We start from the raw sequence: 12,233 nt of genomic DNA, 5'->3' as shown, positions 1-12,233 counted from the left end.
TAACATCTGGAAAATGTAGCAATATTCTTGGTTTACTCATAGAAGTACAGCAACATTCCTATTGGATTCTCTTCTATATTTCTCTTTTTAACTAAGAACTTTCTACAATGTTATAAGGAATAAGAACAATCTCGAAATAAACTTTCCTCTCCGATTCTCTTGTATTTTCACTTGGATATAATAAAACGAAGTTATACGTTTGGAAATTTACGTTGGTACGTTAACAGTACCAACCAACAGACATACGTTGGTTAGAACACACGCGACCTCTTCCTATATAGCAAGTAATCTACGATTATTGTTATTTCTGTTAGCCTTCCAACGACAAGAGATAGCTCGCGTGGAATAAGGTGCTAATGCATAGAAATATTTGTTATATTTTATACGTGTCGTGTCGTGTCGCCTGTGTTTAAACCGATTTTCCATGTTACCAGAAATCTTAACACTAAGATTATTACATTCTTATTTTCGTTTGAACATTATTTTATCGAATCAAATAATACAAATTGTTATATCATAGTTATAACGAATGATATTTATTTGATAGATTGGATTAATCGAATGTTCTATTATATTTATATTTTTATGTTTAAATAATCTTCGTTTTTCTCTATTGTCAATAAAATTTTATTATTTTTATATATTATACATATAAATATTCATATTTTTTTGGAGAAAATAAAATACTTTGATAATGAAATATTGAATGACAGAAATTTTGTTTATCTAAGTGTCGATTTTTCGAAAGAATTTTTATTTATATTTTGTGTGATAGAAAAAAAAAAGAATTAATAATTTTTTATATGTCAGATAAAACTTTGCTTTGTTGGTAGCTTAAAAATTTGGTTCTCCTGTGTTTCATATCAAACAGAACTAGACTGTAGCTTTTAAAAGTATATTTTACGTTAAAATTCATAAACGTATAGCTTTTATATCATCGAAACTATAATTCACGTATCTTCCTGACCCAGATTTCTACTCTGTCAAAAAATCAGATCTGTGAATTTGATCTACACATATACGTATAGCACTATCTTTTTGTTTCTATCTTGAACAAGCATGATTGCAAGAGTTATATTGAAAAGAAAGCTGGTAAAAAGATACGAGATTTAAATGAAGCACGAATTTATCAATCCTTTGAAATATATAAAATACAATTTTTCGACTAACCGAATTCGCTAATGTTCGGAATACGCTTTGAAAATCAAAATTGGTTTGCCAAATTAATTTAAAACAAAAGAAACGTATTTCAATATATATTAATAGAACCGTATAAATCGTAAGAGAAATTTTAACATTTAAAATTATTATTTTTTATTATATAAATTGAAGAGAACTGTGTGTATGTGTGTGTTAAAAAATAAAATATTCAAAAACAAGACAGGACAATAATCGAGAGTCGGGGTTGGTTTAATAAATAAAAGGGAAGATTTAAACGTTAAAAATTATAAAGAAGAATGAAATCAATTGAGTAACCGATAAGGATATTAAACTGTATGTGAAAATCGTTTTCACGAATGTAACCGTACGACTATAGGGGGATATGCGATGTGGTTGGTTGGTTGGTTGGTTGGTCTGTTTACATTGGAAGATATATGCAAATTTCGTATGTATTTACACGAACCAGAGAATACGAACCGATGGAGATTAATCTTTATGTGCATTTCCGATGAATACGAACGTAATGCTGCCGGGGTAAATATTAGTCTATAGCTTCGCTTTTGTTTTACACGTATCGAAGAATATGTTTAACAATAAGAGAAGATATAATTAACATAAGTAAAACCTTTTCCAATCCCTTTGGATACTTAAATAACTATACTTCGTAGATATAATTGTATATGTTGTACTGCTGTTGGGTGTAAAAAGGAATGGATTTTTTTTAACAATATATTTTTATATTGTTTATATGTAATAATTATTATTAGCAATAAAAAGAATATTTTTATTAATGTCTGGCACATTAACACATATAAAATCATAGCATTAGATAAAATAATAATTACAAGAAATATGTACAACTAGATTTAAATAGAGTATATTTATAATTATTACTTGTTATATTATTAATATACGTATATTGTTGCAAGAAATAAGAATTTGAACAAATTTACGAAAGAAAGTTGTCTGTTAAGTGTGTTTGTAAAAGTATGAACTTTTTCTTATTCAATGAATTCTCCATCTAAGTTTATCTTGGGTTTTCGATAGATTTAGGAATAGATTTACATTTTAGAACACATTGAAATCTGCAGATACGGACAACTGTTGCAAAACAATTAAGACACCAAAATTACTGAAATTTTAAGAAGTAACTATTAAATAATATACAATCGCAATAATGAAGTGGCGACGATTATAAATATAATTTTCTTGTTAAGATTCAGAAATTATCGTACCAACCCTTGTAGTATAGAATTAAAATATTATTTCTCGATTTTAAACTATTGGCTTCTTTCTCAAAGTAATATTAAAAATAAGTCTGAAATATTATTAAAATACATTTGAAAAAAAAGACAAGTAATAAATAAATAAATAAATCATATAATTAGAATTATAAAATCAACCCTATCGTTAAAAATTAATACAACAATATTTTTATAATAAAACAGAAAATACTTGCTTTTAACAATATAATATAATGCAATGTTTGTTGAAATGAAAGGAAAAAAAAAATCGATTAAAAGAAAAAGAACAAAAAAAAAGGTGATAAAACTCAGGTAAAATAAAATGGTCAACAGTAAGATAAGATTATTGAAAAAGAAAAAAAAAACTCTACGACTTTATTTCGATGAAAAAAAAAGAAATCGTAGTTTTATGAATATTCAAAAAGTCGCAGAGAATGATAATACATAGAAAAGATGTCATGAAAATAATGTTATTCGTATCGTACGTAAATCGATCAGCATTTCTTTCTTTCCTTTATTCCTTCTATATTCAATCCTTATGGTATCGTTTTATGCTCACCTTAAAGAGAGCTATGCAAATCTTGCATAGACTTCCCCTTCAGTTGAGAACTGGTATCCCTTTTTGCAAGTTCACCCTCAAACGTTGGCACGTACTAACACTCGTTTACGATTCTTCCTCGTAAGCCTTACACCAATTTTACTTGTCTCATCGTTTCCAGAGACAGAAATACATGAGTCAACTATTTTTCCCTTTTCTTTTCTTTTCTTTTCTTTTCAAGTAAAAGAAATAAAGAACAAGAGATAGAGTCAATAGCAAGACTGTCTGGAAAGCTCGGGCGAATTAAAAAAGAAGCCTAGAAGGGGGAAAAAAAGAAGGCAAAATTAAAAAATATAAAATGTCTGAAAGAAATTGAGAATTAAATGAAAAGAGAGAGAGAGAAAGTAAGAGATGGAAAAGAGTAGATTGAAAGATAGAGACAGAAATAGGCAGAAATAAAAATAAAACGGATAGAAAAGATAGAAAAAGAAAGAGGGAAATATAAAAATATGAAGGAGAAAAAAGAAAGACAGAAACAAAGAGAGAGAGAGAGAGAGAGAGAGAGAGAGAGACAGACAGACAGAAATAAGAAGAAGGAGTGAGAGAATTATAGGTACATAAAAAGAAAGAGAGAGAGAGAGAGAGAGAGAGTGAAGAGGGGATAAAAGGATGGGGGGGGGGAGTAAAGAAAAAAATAATAAGTAACAATCTTCTTTCTACTTTGCTCAGTGAACCCAAAAGCCTCTTAAAGAGAATACAGAAAAGAAGAAGAAGCTGTGCTCACCGCTTTTTGCTCAATTTATTTTCCATGCTGAAAAATCAAATTACAAGAAACTCCGTCTCCCACTCGACGAGACGAATACTTGGTAAAGAAATGGAACTATATCGTATTATTTTCGTTAGCTTTATCATCGTGTCATTGGTTTTACGGTATTTCCTTAGATGGAAAAACCCCTAAAGGAGTTATATCGAGCTTGCTTTTTTTGAAAAGTAACATTTGTCCAGTAGGTATAACGACATGAGTTGTTTATTTCTTCAATTTGAGAAGTGAATTCTAAAAAAAGTAATCGTTCGTAGGTTTTGTTATATTTAAAGGGATTATTATTATTTTATTTATTAAAATATTACATATTTACAATACAAATAATATTCGTAATTAATAAAATTTATTCTTTGGAAAGTCAATATAAACAATATTCGATAAAATAATTTTCATAGAGGACAATGTAGTCAGTTTACTGTTGGATTTCGAAGAGGACGGTACGTCGAACTTATATTTCGTGTTTTTATATTTTATATATAAGTATTATTATTTTAATACTTTAATGTGAACTCTACTTATACATATTTTAGATTGTTAATACACGTATACATTTGTATTGAACATTGCATACCATTTAACGTACTTTGAATATTGAATATTATAATTTCGATTTGATATTTTATTAGACAAAAATTTTAGCCCCCCAAAGTAATCGCTGCGCAAAAACATTAAAAGAAATATACTTTGGTTATGAATAATTACATAAAATTATACATATTTTAGATTGATAATACACGTATACATTTGTATTGAACATTGCATACCATTTAACGTACTTTTAATATTAAATATTATAATTTCGATCTGATATTTTATTAGACGAAAATTTTAGCTCCCCCAAAGTCATCACTGCGCAAAAACGTTAAAATAAATATACTTTGGTTATGAATAATTACATAAAAAATTAAAAGATTGCTCAAATCTGAATGTTATAATCTTAAATTGTATTTATTACGAATATTATTCCCGTCATATACATGCGCAACTTTCGGAAAGTCAATATAAACAATATTCGATAAAATAATTTTCATAGAGGACAATGTAGTCAGTTTACTGTTGGATTTCGAAGAAAACGGTACATCGGACTTATATTCCGTATTTTTAAACAACAATATAACATTTCCTTCGATTAAATAACATTAATTTTAATACTCTAATGCAATCTCTATTTATATTTAAGATTGTTTAAACACGTGTACATTACTGCGTGTTTTTTAAACGACAATATAATATTTTCTTCAATTAATTAAAAATAATTTAAGGTATTTTTAATACTCTAATATACTGTTCTAATATTTAGGATTGTTTTAAACTAAAAGTATTTTTTTTTGTAACGTTCCTAGCCAATTGAGATAACTTGAAATTAAAAATTTTCATCCACAATAAATTATCGGATAGAAATTGTTTATTCGTAGTATATATGTAATTTATTAATCAATTATTTTTAGCAATCTCGTTTCAATTGACATCAACCCCGATCTATACATCCCCCCACCCCCTTGAACACAAATCAGAAAATGGTCAACCGTTGATGATTTTGACCACTGGAACGATAAACTCCTCCTCTGTTACACGTTGTTTGTAATTTCTAATCTTATTACCAACAACGAAACATATAGCTTGATAACTTTCTCGAGTTGCGTTGCACGGATAAATTCGTTAACCGATTCTATAGAATCGATGAAACGTAATGAAAATTGTCTGTAACTTGTAAACATTGTACAAACCGATCGATGTGAAATTAAACTACGAGTAACGAGTTACCTTTAACGAGATTACATTTTTTTTTTGTTTCTTTTTCTTTTATTTTTTTCAAATCGCATTCATGTTCGAAACGAACAAATAAAAATCAGCGGTGGTTGAGAGTGGGGGGGGGAAGGGGATAAGAAAAAAAGGAAAAAAAAATATGTGAGCAACACTTGATCTATCGCAACGTCAATTGTTTTGTAGTAATAAAATGAACGAAGACAAGAACGAAGTTAGAATTATTGTAAAGTGATTGTTCGTGGTAATAAACAAAACAAAAAATGAAATAATAATTAAACACATCGCAAAATAACGTAGGAAAGCTTGAGGGGGTTAAGAGGAAGAAGGGGGAAGAAAAAACAGAGTAGAAGGAAAATGAAGGAAAGGATGATGCTCGAGTTATTGTGACAACATGGTTGTTTGTGGTAACGCTCGAAGCGAAATGTTGTGTATGTTACAATTTTTCGAGGTTGCTCTTCTCCAAAGAGAAAGTATAAACGGTAGATATACATATATATATACATATATATGCACATATATGCATATACACATCTATATATAAAAGAGAGAACATGCTAACGTACGTGAGAGTATTTGTCAAAGAGTATAGCACACTTTGATGGGAGTTGGAGAATTCGCGAGATGTCGAGAGGAATAAAATAGAGATGTTCCCCATCACTCAAGTGTCGTCCCCCGCGGCGAGAGAAACATATTTACAACGTTTTCGTATTTTAACGGATCACATGGGTATACGTAAAACAATATAATTATATATAAAATAGAAATATTGTATAAAGTAATTATAATAATATAATAATCTCATCAATTTGTTAAATACGTGCTTGTTTACTTAATTACTTATTTATGTTAGTTAGAATATGCAAATGTATACATTTTAAAGTATAACTTCTTTCAGAAGGATACCGAAAATTATCATTCGACACGAAAGGTGAAAAGGTTTCGTAGGGTAGCGCGTTATTTTAGTTATAAGGGTGGAAACGAGGAAATATCGATCAGGTAAAACTTGCAGAAAACGAGACAACTGTTTATAACGTACAAACAATTTCAAACGGGACATGAAGTACAACAATGTCATTGATAAGTATGATTGGATAAAATCAGGTTATGTCTCTAAACTTCCCACCCCCCCACTCACTCCCCCGAGGATATATTCAAATCCAGTGTTCCCCAAAATAAATGCCGATTAAAGATGTTCGAAGTTTGATCTTTAGCCTCTTTTGTTGATGCAGTGCTTCTCCTAAATCCTTACGATACACAAAGATCTAATTAGAATACATTTAATCTCTCGTGTATGGGGTTTCTCGTAGACTTAAAGTAGACATTCACGTTAGAGTCGTTGTCTTAATACTATCCTTTTTTTCTTACCGTATTTATTTATTATGTTGATGTTAGAATTTTCTAACACATTTTATATTTAAATAAAACTTTATATACATATTTTAATAATATATTATATTATAAAATTAATAAACAAAAATATAATATTTTATTAGAAAACAAAATATCAATACAACAGTAATAAACAATATTATTAGTAAAATATTATTAATAGTTATATTTATGAAAATAATAATTAGTTAGTATATAAAGTATACTATTATTTTATTAATAATAAGTGTACTAAAAGATAACATTAATATTTTATAAAAAACTAATAAATAATATATATATATACACATAACTGTATTTATATATATCAAAGTAATAGTTAACTAATAAATTACTCATACATAAAACATAATTCAACGACGCTATTAATAAATAGAGAGAAAATAAAAACCGTAACAGTTTATTCCTGAAAATAAATAAATCATAATTTTATTCGTTTACATATTATTAAAATACTGTCAAAATTCGGACATTAACTTATTGAGCAATTTAATACAGCAGCAACGAAACGCACAATTCGGTTGTTCTGTTGTACGCGATCGGTCGAAATTATAGCTATTAGTTTAACTTTCTCGCTATATTCCAATTTCCTATTTCACGTGGTAACACCGGCCGACAACATTTGTCACTTCACTCGATGAGATTATTGAAAGTACACCGCTATATGCTCGTAGATAACACCATACATCGTGAGAGAACGATTACAATCGATCCTTATATCGTAAATATGTCAGTGAGATATCATTTTGATATGGCCAGTTGTAAAAGATTTATTCGCGCGAATTTGAACGTACAAAAAAAAAAAAACACAAAAAAAAAAAAAGAAAGAAAGAAGAAAAGGGGAAGATGAAAAAAATAAAACAAAAAAAAGCAATAGGAATGCAAAAAGAAAGAAAAAGAAGGACGCGAACAATTTTATCGAATCGAAAACTAAACTTTTCATAGGGATATAGTTTTTTTTTCTTTTTTTTTTTTATTATTATTATTTCATTTTATTTCATTCAATTTTATTTCTAACAAAACGATTTTATTCGGCTATAACCGAAAATCCTTTTTCGAGTATATGAATAAAAGAAGAAAAAAAAATATATATTCTCCATATTTTTTGTCCGGTCGATCGTGACAGTTCTTTTTGTTTTTTTTTGTTGTTTTTTTTTGTTATATATTTATTTTTGATTAAATTTCTTTTTTGTTTTTTTTTTTTTTTTCATCACAATTTCGATATACTCGAATAAATTTTTCGGTGGACTTTCCTACGAGATCGTGGTTTTAAACGGATACAATTTGTGACACCATTGCAAGCAAGCAGGAATACGCAACTTGTCTAATTAATGTCTTACAATTCACATTTAGCGATGCTTCTCAATCGATGGAGAACAGCTGCCTTGTCATGAAGGTAATTCAACGACAAAGTTCGAACAATGGTAGAAAGTGAGAAGATTTAACAAGCCAGCGGGTGTAATACAAGTTTATGTAATTGTTAATGCACCTGAGAACACATAGATTAGAATGAACTTTAATAGTAGTAGTAATAGTAATGGTAATGGTAGCAGTTACATTATTCATCGATGTTACTTCGTTCACTCGTTAATTCCAACTTTCGTATATTTAAGCAAGAAAGTAAAGTCCCTTTTCTAAGGAGCAAAAATAAATTAGTTAAATTATCACTGTGCGCGTAATTAAACTCTCTTAAAAAAAAAAAATAAAAAAATAAAAAAAGAAATTTAAATCAAAATCTCAAAGAATAAAACAAATACGAATAATCGACAACAATAAAAAATGAAATATTTATTAATAAATTTTAAATAATGCGATTGTGTGTGTGTTATATTAAAAATATCGAATAAAACATGACACAATGTAAATATAGAATTTGTTTTTATTTAAGAACATTAAATTTATATTATGAAATATATTTCCGTTTAATATTAAAATAGTAATAATTTTGAAAATATAAGATTTATATTTAATTTAGGAATGAGAAATTATCTTTTGGATAATTCTTTTTTTATATAAATATATATAAAAGGACTCTGACATTTAATAAAAATAAATTTACGCTAAACGTCGAGAGAGAAGTATCGCGAGGTAAAACTAATAAATAGACGTGAACATAGGTATCAAGGTAAAAGGTGAAAGTGTGGTAACGGGAAAACGGATTGTGGGATCGAGAAATCGTCGACTTTTGATGTGAGTTGCTTGAAAGCACCTATCCCGAAGGGGTTAGTACTCTTACATCCCGTCTACGGGAGTCCAGGAAGCTCGAAGCTCGTTTGAAAGAAGACCGGAGAGCTATTAAACGTTTCAGAAGGGCTGCTGTACATGTGAGAAGGGCTGGAGAGGATAAAGGTGTCGTTCTCTTTTCAGTTGGTATCAGACTTGGGTTTTACCCTTTTGATACGTGTCTTCTTCTTTTATTTCATTTTTAACACTCTCTCTCCCTCTATCACACATACACACACACACAAATACACATACCTGCTCTATATCTTTCTCTTTTTTTTTTTTTTGGTTGTTGTTTTCCTTTTTTATTTTTTTTTTTATTTTCTTTTTTTCGGTACATAGTGGGATGCGGAACTTTGGCGGATGAGAAGAGTTTCGAGAGGAAACTCGACTGGTGTTCGCATGGACGCGTGCTAGGACATTGTGTCACTGTAAAGAACCGAGTTGGGATGAGTATCAATTACCTACCACCCGTTAGAGTTTTCCGGAAATTCGGGTAGTAAGTCAAGCCCGAGAGGACAGTGGGAACTATGGAAGGTGAACAATGCTCGTTGCTCGTACCTCTGCCGCTTTTGCATTTGCATATGAATTGCAGGAGTAGTAGTAGTAGTAGTAGTAGTCCCCTGGTCTTCAGAAGTGTTAGTATTAGTGTTAGTAATTGTATTGGTGGTAGTCACTAGGTATCCTTTCTTTACACCAACTTCCTTCTGTCTGTTCTTACTTATATTCCTACATTTCAATTCAATTCGACAATTTTCTTCTTTCACAATCAATTCGGTGAATCTTTTTCTTAAATACAATGAATGAAAGTCATTTCAAATGAGAATTCTATTCGTGATATGGAAGATAAAACAGGATCAATTAGAGTCAAGACAAAGAACTTTTCTTATAATTTATTAGTTCCTCGCGTGAATTTGATCGAGAAAACTCAACCGAGTTACTAGTTGATGCTCTTACGAGTGCTATAACTTTTCTAGGACAGGGAATGGATGATAAGAAAAGGGTGAGGAATCTCTTCTATTCCTTTCTCTCTCTCTTTCTTTCTATTTCTCTTTCTCATTTCTTTAGGAATTTCTTGGTTCATAGATTACTCCTATCCAAAGCTTGTAATACGATCTGACTTTTAAAGCTGATGTATCGTTCTCACTGTGTACATTTACCATAGATAGATGTAATTTTAAACTAAACGATCACTATAAATGCAATCTTTCTTTCTCTTATCTTCTAACATACAAAATACTCATAGTCGATTAATTTGAAATAATTCTAACAACAAGTACAATTTTTATACACAAATACAATTCTTTTTTTGTAATATATATTATTTAATATATATTTAATATTTATTATTTAATAAATAACATTTAAAATTATTTCTAAAATACATTAATAATATTTAATAAATATTAATAAATTATTCATCTATAATGTAATAAATATTTTTGAGTAATAAGTATTATATTAGGTGATGTAACATAATTTGAAAAAGATTGTAGAATATACGAAAAAAATGATTTTCACTAGTAGCCTATTTTCTTCATACATATAAGTCTGTAACCAACGAGTCGCGTAATAGATCCTCCGAGCTAACCTAACTCGGTGAAATCTTGCAAGGTACATAACCCAGGTTTTCTCCGACTAGATTCAAGACTGGAACACTGAACAAATATGTGGTTGCCCGAAGCAACGAGCGGGCAACCTTCCCTAACGCGTATATAGTATATTTTCCGTCGACCAGCCTAACCTACACCGAGATAAAATATATGATGGTGCGTGTATACAACCATCCCCTACCTTTCAACCCTATCCTCACCATATCTGTTTTACTCTTCTTTCTTATCCAATTTCAAAAAATTCATATAAACGTTCAAATTCATCACAGGGATAATTTAATTTTGATTCAACTATAGTATATATGTAACATAACTTAAATTTGATTATTTATTATTTTACTATATTTTAATATATATGAATTTATTTGATTTATTAATATTTTTATTTTCATTCTAAATATTATAGGAACACGAATAATTTTATTTTTTAACGTATATATATATTAAATAATATTTCTAAAGAAAATTCTCTTATTGGCAGAAGAAGTATACTTATTAAAGTTACAATTAGAGATCTCAGAAGTACTTTTTATCCTTGAATCTGAACATCAGCTTGACTTAGTCCACACATACTTCTATGAGGCTTTTGACACCATTCATTTTTGGAGTAGGACATTCTTTTTCTTGCTTCCTAAATTAGATACAAAATTACTACCACGGTAATAATACAACCTAAATAAATAAAATTGTATATTATTGAAATTCCAAGATATTGATCATTTTTAAAGATGATAGGGTAAGACATTCCAGGAACATTTTAACAAGTCCACGTTCGCACTATTATTAAATTCATTCTGGTTAATTATGTTCTCTTACATAAGAGATTCTCGTAAATCGCAACATAGGTCTTGTACCGGTTATTGTACCATTCTACTCTCTCTCTCTCTCTCTCTCTCTCTCTCTTTCTCTTTGGTACATTATAACGAGACCCTTGATATCACGAAGAGTAAAGGAGAAGCAATTAAGGCGTAACAACGTGAATGAGATAACGTAGTAAGACTAAACACACGACAGGTTCTTCCTAGAAGAGAAATAGAACATCATTTACGATCTCGGTTTTGCTCTTTTCATTACATTAGACACCTGACACATACACACATTTACTCATTCATTTACATGCATAGATAAAGAGATATGCATGCCTACTTAAGATTCACATGGTCACAAAGATTCGGTCTTTCACCGACGTATTTGATATGTGTTAACATTTCACTATGTGAATCTTAACATTTTCTAATTCCATTCTTTTACACAGTAACATATATATTACAATACTTATAATTTATCAATGGTCTAGTCACGTTAAATTACTAATTATCGGTTGATCACTATAACCGATCAATGTGAGCACGGTTAGTAATACATTTGTGATTAATAGTAAAGTTTGTGTGAAAAAAAGAAACCATTTGCTGTTGACTTCAGAGAGACAATAAAAATATGCAAATAATTCTTTCTACAGAAGAAATTATGCATAC

This window comes from Polistes canadensis, unplaced genomic scaffold (genome assembly GCF_001313835.1).
Source record: "Polistes canadensis isolate GaletaPanama2010 unplaced genomic scaffold, ASM131383v1 scaffold_124, whole genome shotgun sequence".
Classification (NCBI taxonomy): domain Eukaryota; kingdom Metazoa; phylum Arthropoda; class Insecta; order Hymenoptera; family Vespidae; genus Polistes; species Polistes canadensis.
Note: the sequence above shows the minus strand (reverse complement) of the source record.